The sequence below is a fragment of the Silene latifolia genome, chromosome 8 (assembly GCF_048544455.1).
Source record: "Silene latifolia isolate original U9 population chromosome 8, ASM4854445v1, whole genome shotgun sequence".
In the NCBI taxonomy this organism is placed as follows: Eukaryota; Viridiplantae; Streptophyta; class Magnoliopsida; order Caryophyllales; family Caryophyllaceae; genus Silene; species Silene latifolia.
The window spans coordinates 108,886,534-108,899,978 of record NC_133533.1 but is presented as its reverse complement, the minus strand read 5'-3'; the positions used below and the strand labels follow the sequence as shown (position 1 = coordinate 108,899,978).

Sequence of the window (13,445 nt, the reverse complement as noted above, 5' to 3'; positions counted from 1 at the left end):
ATACAAATTAATTATACTATATAGTTTTTAATCATAACACTGTGTGATGGACCCGACTAAGAGACTTCAATGTCAATATTATATAATTTTAGTTGAAGTATAAATTTAGAGAACACTATAATATGGTGATTTTCCTTAAAATAGCATGCCCCACTTATGGTATTAATTAGTACAAAGATGTTAATTATTTAACATACACGAATATAATATAATATAAGTATTTTATATTTTGGAAACTATTAAAAGATAAATAAATCAATCTAGATTTCCAAAAAATATAATTTTCCATAATTCAATAGATTTGTAATTTAATTGGCAATAATAATATTTGCTCTTAAATAATATTCTAATCTAAGATTTATTTAAATATATAACTCTAATACAACTAGATAATTAACTATTATGATATGATAGTAACCACCCCATGTGAGTAGTAAAAACGACAATAATAGCAACCAGAGTAGTGAATGTCATACTAACAACAATGGGAGTAGTGAAATTAACAATAATAAATGCGGGAGTAGTGAAAGAAAAAATTATGACGACGAGATAATTGAAAGTAATAGTACTATAGTAGTCACAAAATATGTAATGAAAGTAACAGTAGGAACAACGGAGAGAGTATGAAAAATTAATTAACAATTCGATTTAAGAAAATATTAATTTATTTAAATATATGAGTTTGACAAAACTAACGGGTTAACCGTAACAATAGTAGGAGTAGTTAAACAAACAACGTTAACTGAAGAAGTAGTGAACCTAATAATATTAACAGGGGATGTAGTGAAAGTAATAATATTGACAGCGGGAGTGATGAACGTGTCACATAATTTGTTGATTAATTTTATATCTCATCATAATTTCAACATATAAATTATAATGTATGTGTTAACCAAATTTAGCGAAACATATCTAATAAAAAATAAAATTTAAATGCTAAGTAAAGGTAGCCCGGGCGTAGCCGGACACCAAACCTAGTTTAATGAATTCTAAAATTACCACCTTAACCCTTAATCTCATGTGTCTAGCATCATGTTTCTAACTTCTAAATTCATACCAAATGTCTCGTTTCAATCCATGATTGTACAATGACATATTAACAAAATCGACATCAAACACGAGTTTTACCATTTTTAACCATATTAATCGATCTCGCTAAATATATATAGAAGGACATATTTGTTTGTGTTTGTCAATTGTCATTGTCAATCAATGCATAGTGCGATCACAATTCTAACGTACACATTGATCGTGGGTGCTCTCACTTCTTGTATTCCTCACGTAACATGTGGTATATGACACAACCAACCTCATCTCTAAGTAACTAAGTACTTGTAACACGTAACAAGTTAAGACAACGGGAATAATAATTGGACACTAATTGTTTTAATAGACTAATAGTGACACACATTCGAAACATTAAAATCTGTTTGAAAGATACATACCACATTTAATGACAAAGAGAAAAAAAGAAATAAAAGTAGAATATTTCACGAGATTGTCAGACAAGGATTGGATGTATCTTTGTTTCTAACATGCCCCTCCATAAGTCCAATTGCACAAGGGATTGGAGGCCACGATGTCCCTACGTGACTTTGTTACATTATTAATAATTTGGTACTCTTATTTTCGGTCAAAAAGAGCTGGATTTAATAGAGTTGAACTGATCTGAATTGAACATAGCAGAACTGATTTGAACAGAGATGTTCTTTCGGGCATATTTTCAGCTCGACTTTATCCATTTCAGCTCATTTTAGTTTAGATTCATTCAGTTGAGTTCAACTGATCTCTTCACAAATGAACTCTTACTTCAGCTTCATTCATTCAGTTCACTTCAGCTTCATTCAGTTAAGTTCAATTCAGCCCAGTTCCATTCAGTTCAAATCATAGAGAAAAAAAAACTGAATGAAACTTAACTAAACTGAATAGAATGAGCTGAAATTAAGTCTTAAAGAACAGAGCTTTAGTCTCTCTTAAAACGTATCCGTCTTAAGTTAAAAGCGAACTAAACAATATCCCAATCACATTAATATGACAAGTTTAATTTTATGGCTGTTTAATCGTTCAATTCTCGCTGTTGTCGGATTATTTATGGCCGTTTTTTCTCAACTCCTGCTCCGATCAAGAATCTATAGTATTTTTAAGCTTTTCGTAAGCTTTTGTGGTGGAAGTGATTTTGGTCGATTTTGTTTTTACTGATGTTTTTCAGTTGAAGTCTTTGCTTATTTGTCGGGACCTTGGTCTCTGTTGAGGGGTTTTGGCTCTTTTACTATTGTTTACTGGGTAGGGGTTTTAAGGTGTGTTGTTTCCAGTACTTCCACTACAAGAAATAGTCTCTTCTACAGTTTATCATATATTTCTTGAAGCCTTTGCTTGTGCTTACGTTAGTGATGGGTTTATGGAGGAAGATGGGGATAGGATGTTAGGCTCCTTTATGAAACTTCAAGGGTCACCTCTGTTTGAGGTGAAGGAGCTTAAAGACAAGGGGAATGGTTTTTTTAAGCAAAATTATTTCGATAGGGCTGCTGATTGCTACGATGAAGCATTTAAACTTTTAGATCTGAGTTTGAGAATTATTGGTGGTGAAGATATCCAATCTTTATCGGATCTTGCGGTCTCCCTTAATTCTAATCTCGCCGCGTGTACCCGAAAAATTGAGGAATACCAAGCTGCTATTGATTTGTGCTCCATGCTATTAGACACATTTCCTTGTAATGTCAAGGCACTTTTTCGTAGTGCGGTTTCTTTTATGAAGTTCAAACGGTTTTTGGAAGCTGAAACAGATCTGCTGGAGGCACTGGTGGCCGAACCTAGAAATAAGGATGTTATAAGGGAATTAGATGTGGTTAAAGGTCACCTTCTCATTAAGGAAAATGGTAAAAGAGTATGGGTGGTCGCTCCTGCGGTTGGCGTGGATGGGAACAGTAAGAAACATATGCATGTTTCAGATTCTGGGCATGTTTCAGATTCTGAAATGAATATAAATGATAGTGAAATTGTGATCATGGTGACGGAATATCATACTGATATGAGTATAAAGGATAATGTGATTGTGAATATGGAGATGGTTGATGCTCAAAGTGCTTGTGGGATTGATTGGAATACTAATTTAGAGAAGAATGAGCATATTCCTAACAAGTGGGTTCTTGAGTTCTCAAAAAGAGTGGAGGAAATTTCCAACAAAGGATCTCCGGACAAGTTTACTAGGTACTAAAAGCTAATTCAAGGTAATAAGGTGAGCTATTACCATAAAGAGAATTGTCAACTATAACAATTCGGATCCTTAATATCGAGGTTGCTAAGGACGGAGAAATTACAAGAGATTATTATAAGAAGAAGAAGAAGAGGAGACGTTCTAAAAAGTGAAAACTTAACATGATGGTGGTTAATGAAGATACGCCTTCTTCTTCAGATGTCATTAATGTGATTCATGCATGGTATTAGTTCGAGGGCATCCTTCATTTCTGGCGTAAGTTCGAGTTCATTCTCTATTTGTGACAACTTCTCTCCTCCTGATATTCAAATCCTCCAAGGAAACTCTACGGTTGTCGCTCCTAATTCATTGGTGAATGACATGACCAACACCTCTATTTGCTCTCAAGCCCCTAATGATTCAAATGATTACCAGCCGTTTCTTTTTTCTGCTAGTACTAACTAGTGCAAGACTTCTTCGTTTGGTAAACTATCATGTGCCCCTACTACATGTATGCTTCGCAGGTACTCTCCTTCTAATCGTCATGTGAGAGAGAACAATAGAATTACTACCTCCAAGAAGAATCATAGCCAATGGGATGAATCTCCGAGACACAATTTATCTACTTTCTCTACAAGTAGATCTTTCTCCCGTAAATTTCTACGTCCTCGAGGCGTAAGTATGTCTTGTTGCAGGTACTCCTCTGAAGCTCAATTGATAAAGAAAAGAAAAGAAAAAAAGTTTTTGCTCATTTGGTAAGCTCAAATCGTCCCCTCAAGAAACCTATTATGTTTGTCAACCCCATCTTTAGTTAATTTCCTGTTCAAATAATGTAATAATAAAGGTCGACTCGGAGAGTCGAGTAGGTACTGTGTAAGAACACTATCTTTATTGTTGTAAAAAAAAAGTTTAATTTTTATTAATATTTGGCATTTTGATTTTATCTTATCTATATTATTAGAACCATTTTAGATTTACGACGAATACTTTTATCTTAAACAAGAATTTGTGGTTAAATTAATCATTGACACAAACTTTTATTAGTGAATTTTGGTGTTCCCCTGTAGTTGTAGGCAATAAAATTTTATTAAAGTGTCAAATAAAAAATGAAATAAATGAAATTATTTTGAGTTAATACTAATATTTAATACTAATTTTTGAGTCGATTTAATTATTTTGTCCCAATTAATTGAAATATGGGTCAATTCGGATTACAAAATGGGGCTGGTTTACAACAAAATCTATCATGGGTGAAGCTAAACTCTAAATAAAATTCATTTCATTAATTCCAAGGTTAGAGCAATCATAAGTGCGAAATTCAGAGAGAAGAAGACATTAAAGTTTTACAAATTTCCCTCGCAAAATACCTCTACAAGTAGTCAACAAGCACACTAAATCTATGTCTCATGCCGAAGAAATTCAAATCCAAGCTACAATATTGAAGAGAGATTCAAATCGCATCGACCCTCTCAAAAATACAAATCGACACCTCCTACAGAGTGCATATAACATATAAAGGTATCATTACGTGTACTTACTCTCCTACGACGCATTAGAATTAGAGGATACATTATAGATTGTACACATAAATTTCTGATATTAATAAAATGATTTTTTTTTTTTTTTTTGTATTACAGTTATTTTGAATACAAAATTTGTTTAACAAATTTTGGTGAACATGACGTGAAAATCTTTATCTCTCATCTCAATTGCCATTTTAAATAAGCCAACCGTTTCAAGAAGATGTCCACCAAATAAAGCATCTCCTCCATCTCGTCAAAGAGAACATATGCAGCTATCGTACAAGGAACTCCAAACGCTGCTATAAGGAAGACTGATGTCAATGTTGTTGTTACCATCATTTGCTCTACATATGTCCCTACCAGCGAAAGATCTTTGTCGCCTCCGATCCACAACTGCTACTGCTACATGTATCTTTGTTGCCTCTTTTCCTTGTGAGGAGCGTAAAAATGATGCTAAGGTCGACAACAAGGCCTCTCCATGCGAGCCCAGGCGTCGGCAAAGAAAAAAGAAGCCTTTATTTCTACCGGTCCTTCATTCATGGTGATAAGTGGCTTAAGTTTCTAAGAGCAAGTCAAGAACATGATTAAGATCCTTGAAAAGATGATGAAGGAGAATGAAGAAGAAAAAAAATTGAACGAAGGCAATTGTGGAGCTTCGTGAGAAGAAGACCCAGAGCGAGCATAGTGACACCGACAAGGATGATGAAACTGATAAGGATGACGATGACAATGGAAAGCCTTTTGGCAATAAAATTGGTGCCTACACTAAAAAGCAGCTCCACAAGCTGATAACCAACACGATCAAAAGTTAACTAGGCGATAGCTCGACCAGCACGGGGTATTGTATCAAGCCTTATATTAAGAGGATTGATAACTTGTGCACGCCTTCTAATTATCAGCCTCCAAAGTTTCAAAGGTTCGACGAGGAATAGAAATCGAAAGGAACACATAGCATCCACCATCATCCAGGAGTCGTCGACAAAAGATTCATCGATAGGAATATAAATGCTTCCATCATCAAATCTTAATCGAGAAAGGTGATCGGCAACAATATATCCAGCCCCCTTCTTGTCGCGAATCTCAAGATCAAATTCTGGCAAAGCCTTTTGCTTTGAAATTAGATGCTTCAAAGCGGCGTAATCGAAATAGACAGTAACCTTGGACCCAATCAAATAAAAGCGGAATTTGTCTAAGACATAGATAATGGCAAGTAGCTCCGTCTAGGTTGCAACATAGTTAATTTGGGCCGCATCCAAGGTTTTGCTCGCATAGTAGATTGCATGAAGCACATTATCTTTCCTTTGTCCAAGCAAGACATCACCTACCACATAGTCACTTGCATCGCACATCAATTTGAAGGGCAAGTTCCAATTCGGTGATTGGATGATAGGTGCGTAAATCAAAGCCTTCTTAATCTTGTTAAACGGCTCAAGACAAGCATTATTGGACACAAATGGAGCATCCATTAAAAGGAGCTCGGTAAGGGGCTTAGAAATTTTAGAAAAATCCTTAATAAAGCGGCGGTAAAACCTTGCATGGCTTAGAAGGCTCCTTACACCTTTAATACTCACGGGAGGGGGAAGTTGTTCAATAAATTGAATTTTAGCACGGTCCACCTCAATACCTCTTTCCAAAAATATGACCAAGCGCCACTCCTTCATTCACCATGAAGTGGCACTTCTCCCAATTCAAAACCAAATTAACTTCTTCGCATCTATTCAAAACCTTGGTCAAGTTAGTCAAACATGCATCACATGAAGACTCATAAACACTAAAATCATCCATAAAAACTTCTATGATGGACTCAATGAAATCGGAGAAAATGGTAATCATGCAACGTTGGAAAGTAGCGGGTGCATTACGTAGATATAAAGGCATCTTACGGTAGCAAGGTACCATAAGAGCAATTGAAAGTGGTCTTTTCTTGGTCATCGTAGTGAATAAGTATTTGGAAGAACCCCGAATAAACATCTAAGTAGCAAAAGTACTTATGACATGTCAACCTCTCCAACATTTGGGCAATAAAAGGTAATGGGTAGCGGTCTTTCTTGGTAGTCAAATTCAACCTCCTATAGTCAATGCACATGCGCATCCTGTAAAAATTTTAGTAGGGATGAGTTCATTTTTATTATTTTTGACTACCGTAGTCCCTCCTTTCTTAGGGACCACTTGGACCGGACTCAACCATTTAGAATCGAAAATTGCATAGATAATTCTTGCATCTTAAAGTTTTACGACTTACTTTTTTACCACTTCTTGCATGTTACCCCTTCTATTCAACTCCAAACACAACATTTCCCTTTTACACGTTTGCCAATTCACAATTTGTAACGTAAATATCTTTACTTTTACATTATCAAAAAGTATAAAAATTTCGTGTTCTTATTATACTCTTAAAGATGAATCAAACAAGATCCCACATGACCATTTTTTTTTCTTATAAATCACAAGGAATCGTAAAGAGACTCTTCATTTATGAATAATGTCATAAAATTAAATGTTGTATTTGGAGCTAAATGGAGGGAGTAGGATTTAATCGACTTTGACCTTGGATACATGAATTCAATGGTAGCATGAGCAATATCTGTATCAATTTGGTGGAATCGCATTGTTAGCGGAGTCCAGGAGAGACTCGGCCCAACAGCCATCATAGAATGTAATATCAAGGAACCATGGATCTAACCCATGATGAGGGTATTGTCTTTGCATCTCCTTATATATTTCCCATGCTTCATACAAGCTTTTATCACCATTTTGAAGAAATCCCGTGATTTGGCTTCTTAATTGTTGGGTCTTTTCCAGTGAAAAATACATTTAATAGAACGTTAAGTCAATGATTTCGAATCGGTTATTCCCATTGCAACTTTATCGAGGCTATTGATCCAAAACTTTGCTTTATCTTTCAAGGGAGAAAAAGGAAGAGCATCTCCCTAATTTGAGCTTGTGTGATCCCCATTTGCCCAATCATCAAGCAATAGTCACAGAAATTTTGGATATGCAAGTTTGGATCTTCCGATTGACGACGCTCCACAAGGCTTATATTATGAAAGTCGGCTTGATTTCAATGTCTCCCGCTTCAATATAGACAGTAGCAATACCCCTAGGAAGCATGCCGCGGTGAACTTGGTATGATCGGATAATTGCACCATCTTCTTGATTGGAATAAGGGAATATGGTGGAGAAAGTGGTGGTGAAAGACTAGAAGCGTCTCCTTCTTAATCTTGATAAGTAGCACGAATTCGGTATAAGCTTTCAAGATTAGAAGCTTGTACAATCTCCTTGAAGAAGTTCAAATTCCTACGAAAGGTTTTCTCGAGTTTGGGATCAAATGGTAATGGTTTACCGGTTCTAGAGGACCTGGGCATAAGACAAGAGAACTACAAGAGGATTGTGAGAACGGCTCTAAGGAACAAGTGTTCTTGAAGACAAAAGAAAAACAAGATAAAATTCAACAAATCACAAAGCAACTCATGAACTTGACATCTCTGTCTGAGACTATGGTCTTAGGAACCCCATGTATCTTGACAATGTTACTGAAATAAAGCTCAGCAACACTCACAACATCCTCAGTTTTCTTACATGCTATGAAATGAGCCATTTTACCGAACCTGTCAACTTCAACCATCACTGAGTCATTTTCTCTTTGAGTTCTTGGTAAGGCAATGATGAACTCCATGCTCACATCTTCCTAAGGTTTTTTTGGCACTGGTAATGGTGTGTAAGGGCCTCCCTGAAAGGAGCTCTTAGTTTGGTGGCAAATGGAGCATCACCTAGACATCTCCCATCTTTTTGGGCTAATAGAACTGCTCCTGCAAGATATCCAGAGTCTTTTGGACCCCAAAATGACCTCCTAACCCAATGGAGTGAACTTCTTTGATCAACAGATCTCTGTATGAGCCTCTTGGAACACATAGCTTGTTTCCATGGAACATGAAACCCTTATGCAGCAAGAATTTGGTTCCCTGAACCTTAGTCCCTTCTGTCTAAGCCAACCAGTCTTCATAAAAATCAGGATCATCTTTGTACAGCTCCTTCATGAACTCAAACCCAAGAACTTTCCGTTCCATCACTGACAGTAATGAATATCTCCTGGACAGTGCATCAGCAACAATGTTTTGCTTACCCTCTTTGTACTTGCTTGAAAATGTGAAGGATTGTAAGAACTCAACCCACTTGGCATGCCTGTGATTTAACTTGTGCTGGCCATTGATATATTTTAAAGCCTCATAATCTAAATGCGGCACAAAAGGTTTTAGTTTCAAGTAGTGGCTCCAATGCATAAGAGCCCTGACAATTGCATATAATTCTTTGTCATAAGTGGAGTACCTTAGGTTGGCTCCACTTATCTTCTCACTGAAGTAGGCCACATGCTTCCTCTCCTGAATCAATACAGCTCCTATGCCAACACCACTAGTGTGACACCCCCATATACCAAGGAGCCTTAACAAGACCTTCCTTAGCATATAAGGACATCACCATCTCGGTTGCCCGAGGAAAGTAATCATCAAAAGTCGATAAAAGAACAATTATAATTATTTTACAAGTGATTAAACCAAACTACCAATACAAACGATACACCTCATCACTACTATGTAAGCTACTCCTGTCATGACTCGTGAGGACTGATCCCGCCAAGACTCCATCTACCATCTAAGACATCACCTGCTAAGACTGACTGCTCACCATAAGGGATCACGACAGACACAACAGAGACAAACAAGAAACAGCCACACAAGGTCAGCAACTGAGGCAAGACACAATAACAACTACCAATGTAATACAAACATAACCAAGCACACACACAAGTCACAATCACTCCAGCCTATCACCGACTGTCCACTGGACTAGAGGTGATCATGGGTCGGGCCAGTGCGGGCTTAGGCCGGGCCTTTCTATCCAAAACGGCCCATTTGTGTGGGCTGGGTTGGGCCAGGCCAGATGCGTGGGCTTATTTGACAAGCCCAAACCCGGCCCTTATGGGCTAATTTGGGCTTTTGGGCCTAAATGGGCTTTTCGGGCCCTAAAATTTATGACTTACATTAGAAAATAATTAGCATAATACCTTTAATTACTACGTTGAAAACATACGTAGTTTATAAAATTGTACAAAATATGATGAAATGCTTATGAATTGCTCTCCAAAATAAAATAAAGACAAACACCCCCACTTTAGAATAATCATGCATTCGTGATATGATTTATGTTATATACACATTGTTTTATAAATCTAAAAAAATATACTTGAGTTTTTAAAAAGGTGTTTATAACTTAAACACTATTTTAATAGGTTTTATAAAAAAAAATATTCATTTATTAATAAATATGGGCCGGGCCTAGACAAAATTTGGGCCGAATGCTTGGCCCAAACCCGGCCCAAAAATATGTTGGGCCTTTTTGGGCAGCCCATGGGCTTTTTGGGCCAAAACAAAAGGCCCAAGCCCTTCTAAAAAGCGGGCCGGGCCGGGTAGGGCCAATGGGCTTGGGCCATTTGATCAGCTCTACACTGGACCAGCCCTGCCAGTTTTATTATCCGCATCCGATACGCTATACGAATTTAATTATACGGAAATCCGTATATCCGATACGGAAATCTGTATATCCGATACGGTTCTTTAAAAACTGTATCGGATAGGGATCAACAAAATACGAAACCGGATATACGGTATCCGATACGGTTTTCATTTAAAAAAAATATATTTCGCATGACATAAAACCTAAAATTACTGCACAAAAAAACATAGCCCCTCTATATCTCTCACCATTCCTAACCCCCAACCATAAATGTGCCTCCTCTCACGTCTTACCCACAGCTACTTCACCCCACCACCAGTCCACCACCATACCCTCACCACTAGACTGAGCAATGTAATCATTTTGCAAGACAAGTCAATCTTGTGTTCTGCACCACTAGTCGACGTCACTGTTCATCACCACCAGTCGACCTACTCCATCGTATCATACAAACTCACCCAACCCACAATACCCAGTAGATCTACTAATTCCACCCACAAATTAAACCTCTCGACAACTAGATCGACCAACCTCTATACATCTTTTGGTCTTTCACCACCGCAATTGCTCATGCCGCCGTCGCCACCAATATCGTCTTTCCCCATCCTTCTTCATCTCTGCAATTTAAGCCACTCAGATCTAGAATTAGGGGCGAAAATGGTGAGTCTTGGCCTTCGATTAGGGAGGCGTCGTTAGTTTCTATGGTATATCCGGTTTTCGGATATTCGATTTTTCTGGATATACGGAAACAATATATGGGGAAAGTCCGTATCAGATACAGCTCCTAAAATTTGAGATTCTCAAAACCGGATATCGATCCGATTTTCAAAACCGGATCGGATATCCGATTTTGCTCACCCCTAGTTTTTGTGTTTTTGTTGTAAGTAGGGATAATGAACTCACAGCTTCTTTCAACCCAAGACTAACACAAAGGTGGAATTGTGTTAAACCTGGATTTTGATTACGAAAATGTATTGTAAAAACCTATGGACAGGCAACAATGCAGCCTGGTTTGCAAGACACTTTAAAATTACCAAATGACCTTGAAAAATTCTGATTTTTGTGACAAATAAGTTTTGATAATGAACTAAAACTGTACCAATTTTCATGAATTTAGAAGAACTCTAAGTATTTTTAATATTGACTTAAACAACCTGAATCACTGAGATTGCAGACAACAGACTCAGTTTGAGTTTAGGACTTGTTTGTGTAATGAAAAGATATTGTCAAGACCTTAAATTCCCACAGAAGATTCACAGAAAATTCAAGACATTAACTTAACAAATTTCAAACTCAAATCCACAGTGAACACAGGATTAAAGCTTGAACTTTGCTCAACATAATCAAACTGAACCACAGACAGTCACAGGTTAAATTCAAGGGTGCCAAACTGGCTTTGATCAATTAACGACAGAGATTACACGTTAATTATTAGGCCAGGGTTCCAAACTACAACTTAACAGAAGTTTGAAAGAAATGAGAGAAGTCTCAAGGCTAATTTTTCATTCAAAAAAATCTACTTTCATCAGTTGAGACACAGGTCCTTATATAAGCCTTGTCTTTGAGTTACAGCTCGAAACTTTACAATCCAAGGGCCAAGATTCAATCTAAGATGAGTAAAAACTGCCTTAAATATTTTACAAGCTGGAAACAAAATTACTAGGTGAAAATTAAAACAACAATGGGTAAAAACAGACTGAATAAAGAATGGGAAGCTGCCCTTGTCAGTTGTCTCCTTGTGCACAAGTTACTGTTGCATCGGCTGATAGCAAAGTCAAAGCTTTTTGTATCCTTCCTATGGCAGGCTTTTGAGGAGAAACGGAGCAGTGATGTTTCCAAGCCAGTCCCACAATTGCCTCACCAAAAATGAAAAGTTTGCTTTATGCTTTATCAACTCTTCTCAGCAACATGTGACTGATTCCTTGCTTGTTTTCTTTGCTGTTTTTTCCCTTGCATTTCCTTGGCTGATCTTGGATGTTTGAGACTCTGTATGGACTTAGTTGAGGCCTCTCCCAAGTCCCAGCAGGCCATATAGGCAGCTGAAAGTTAGGCCAGGTGAACCTCTTGACTGGTTGAGTTGGGGGTGGATCAATGGATGTTGTTTGGACTTGGTCTGTGGCCTGGTAAGTAGGGGTGAGCAAAATCGGATATCCGATCCGGTTTTGAAAACCGGATCGGATATCCGGTTATGAGAATCTCAAATTTTAGGATCCGTATCCGATACGGATCTTGTGGGAAATAATCTGTATACTTCCCTTAATTTAGAAGGATTATAACGATTTAACAAAGATGATCTAAGATCATAAAATAAAATACATAAACAAAAGTAAAAGATTCAGAAATAACCTTCGGTTCTAGCAAATATGGCCTAAGAACAATATTAAAATTGATATTCGCCTATTAGTTGCACCCAAGACGAACTGAGATATGCCCTTTGATTATGCTAGAATCGATCAAAAATTTTCTGTAAAATTTAGTTGTTTTTGTGTTTTTGTGATGAGAGAGAGGAGGCAAGGTCAAGAAAAAGCATTAGGGTAGAAATAATTCTCTACCTTTCTTTTTATAAAGACCGAAACTTGGAATCAATTAGGAAAGTAAAAACTCTCCTAATTTCGGCCAAGTAAACCGAAATAAGGACTAAAAATTCTCCTTATTTTTGGTCTTGCCAAAAATATATAATATGTGTTGAATTGTCATCTAGTGAGGATCGAACCCATGACCTCTTGGTATGTGTACCCTCACTATTACCACTATGACACATTCAGTTTGTTGATATTAAATACAACTGATTATATTTAATTACGAATTAACAGATTAATTCGTCCAAGCTAACATTATATATATTTAATTAAATATAACTTATTATATTTAATTTACGAATTGACAGTTAATTCGTCTCAACTTAATATTATTTAATTTTCATTAAATAATTATCTCATTAACACATCGACTAACTTTTTAGTCATTTTGGGCATCAATGTGATTATATTTCTATAACCACATTTCTCAAACACATCCTATAGGTGTGACCTTTAGGGACCAGTTGATCACCGCCATCTGTATGATAATAACGTCAAACTTTCTAGCAAGCCGGCCGTTATTAGGTAAACGTTAATCAACGATTAAATATACGAAGTATACCCTTGTGAACTGTAAGAGATTTACAAATGTTATCACACTAATTTGTGGAGGACACAAGCTCCAACAAACTTCCACTT

General features: G+C 36.8%; 1 non-coding gene across 1 annotated transcript; it reads left to right on the top strand.

The window, feature by feature from the left end:
- Positions 1 to 7,396: 7,396 nt before the first annotated feature.
- LOC141597747 (small nucleolar RNA R71) lies at positions 7,397 to 7,504 on the top strand. The gene has a single exon (XR_012522966.1). It is a non-coding gene; the product is annotated as a small nucleolar RNA R71 (small nucleolar RNA).
- Positions 7,505 to 13,445: the final 5,941 nt, after the last annotated feature.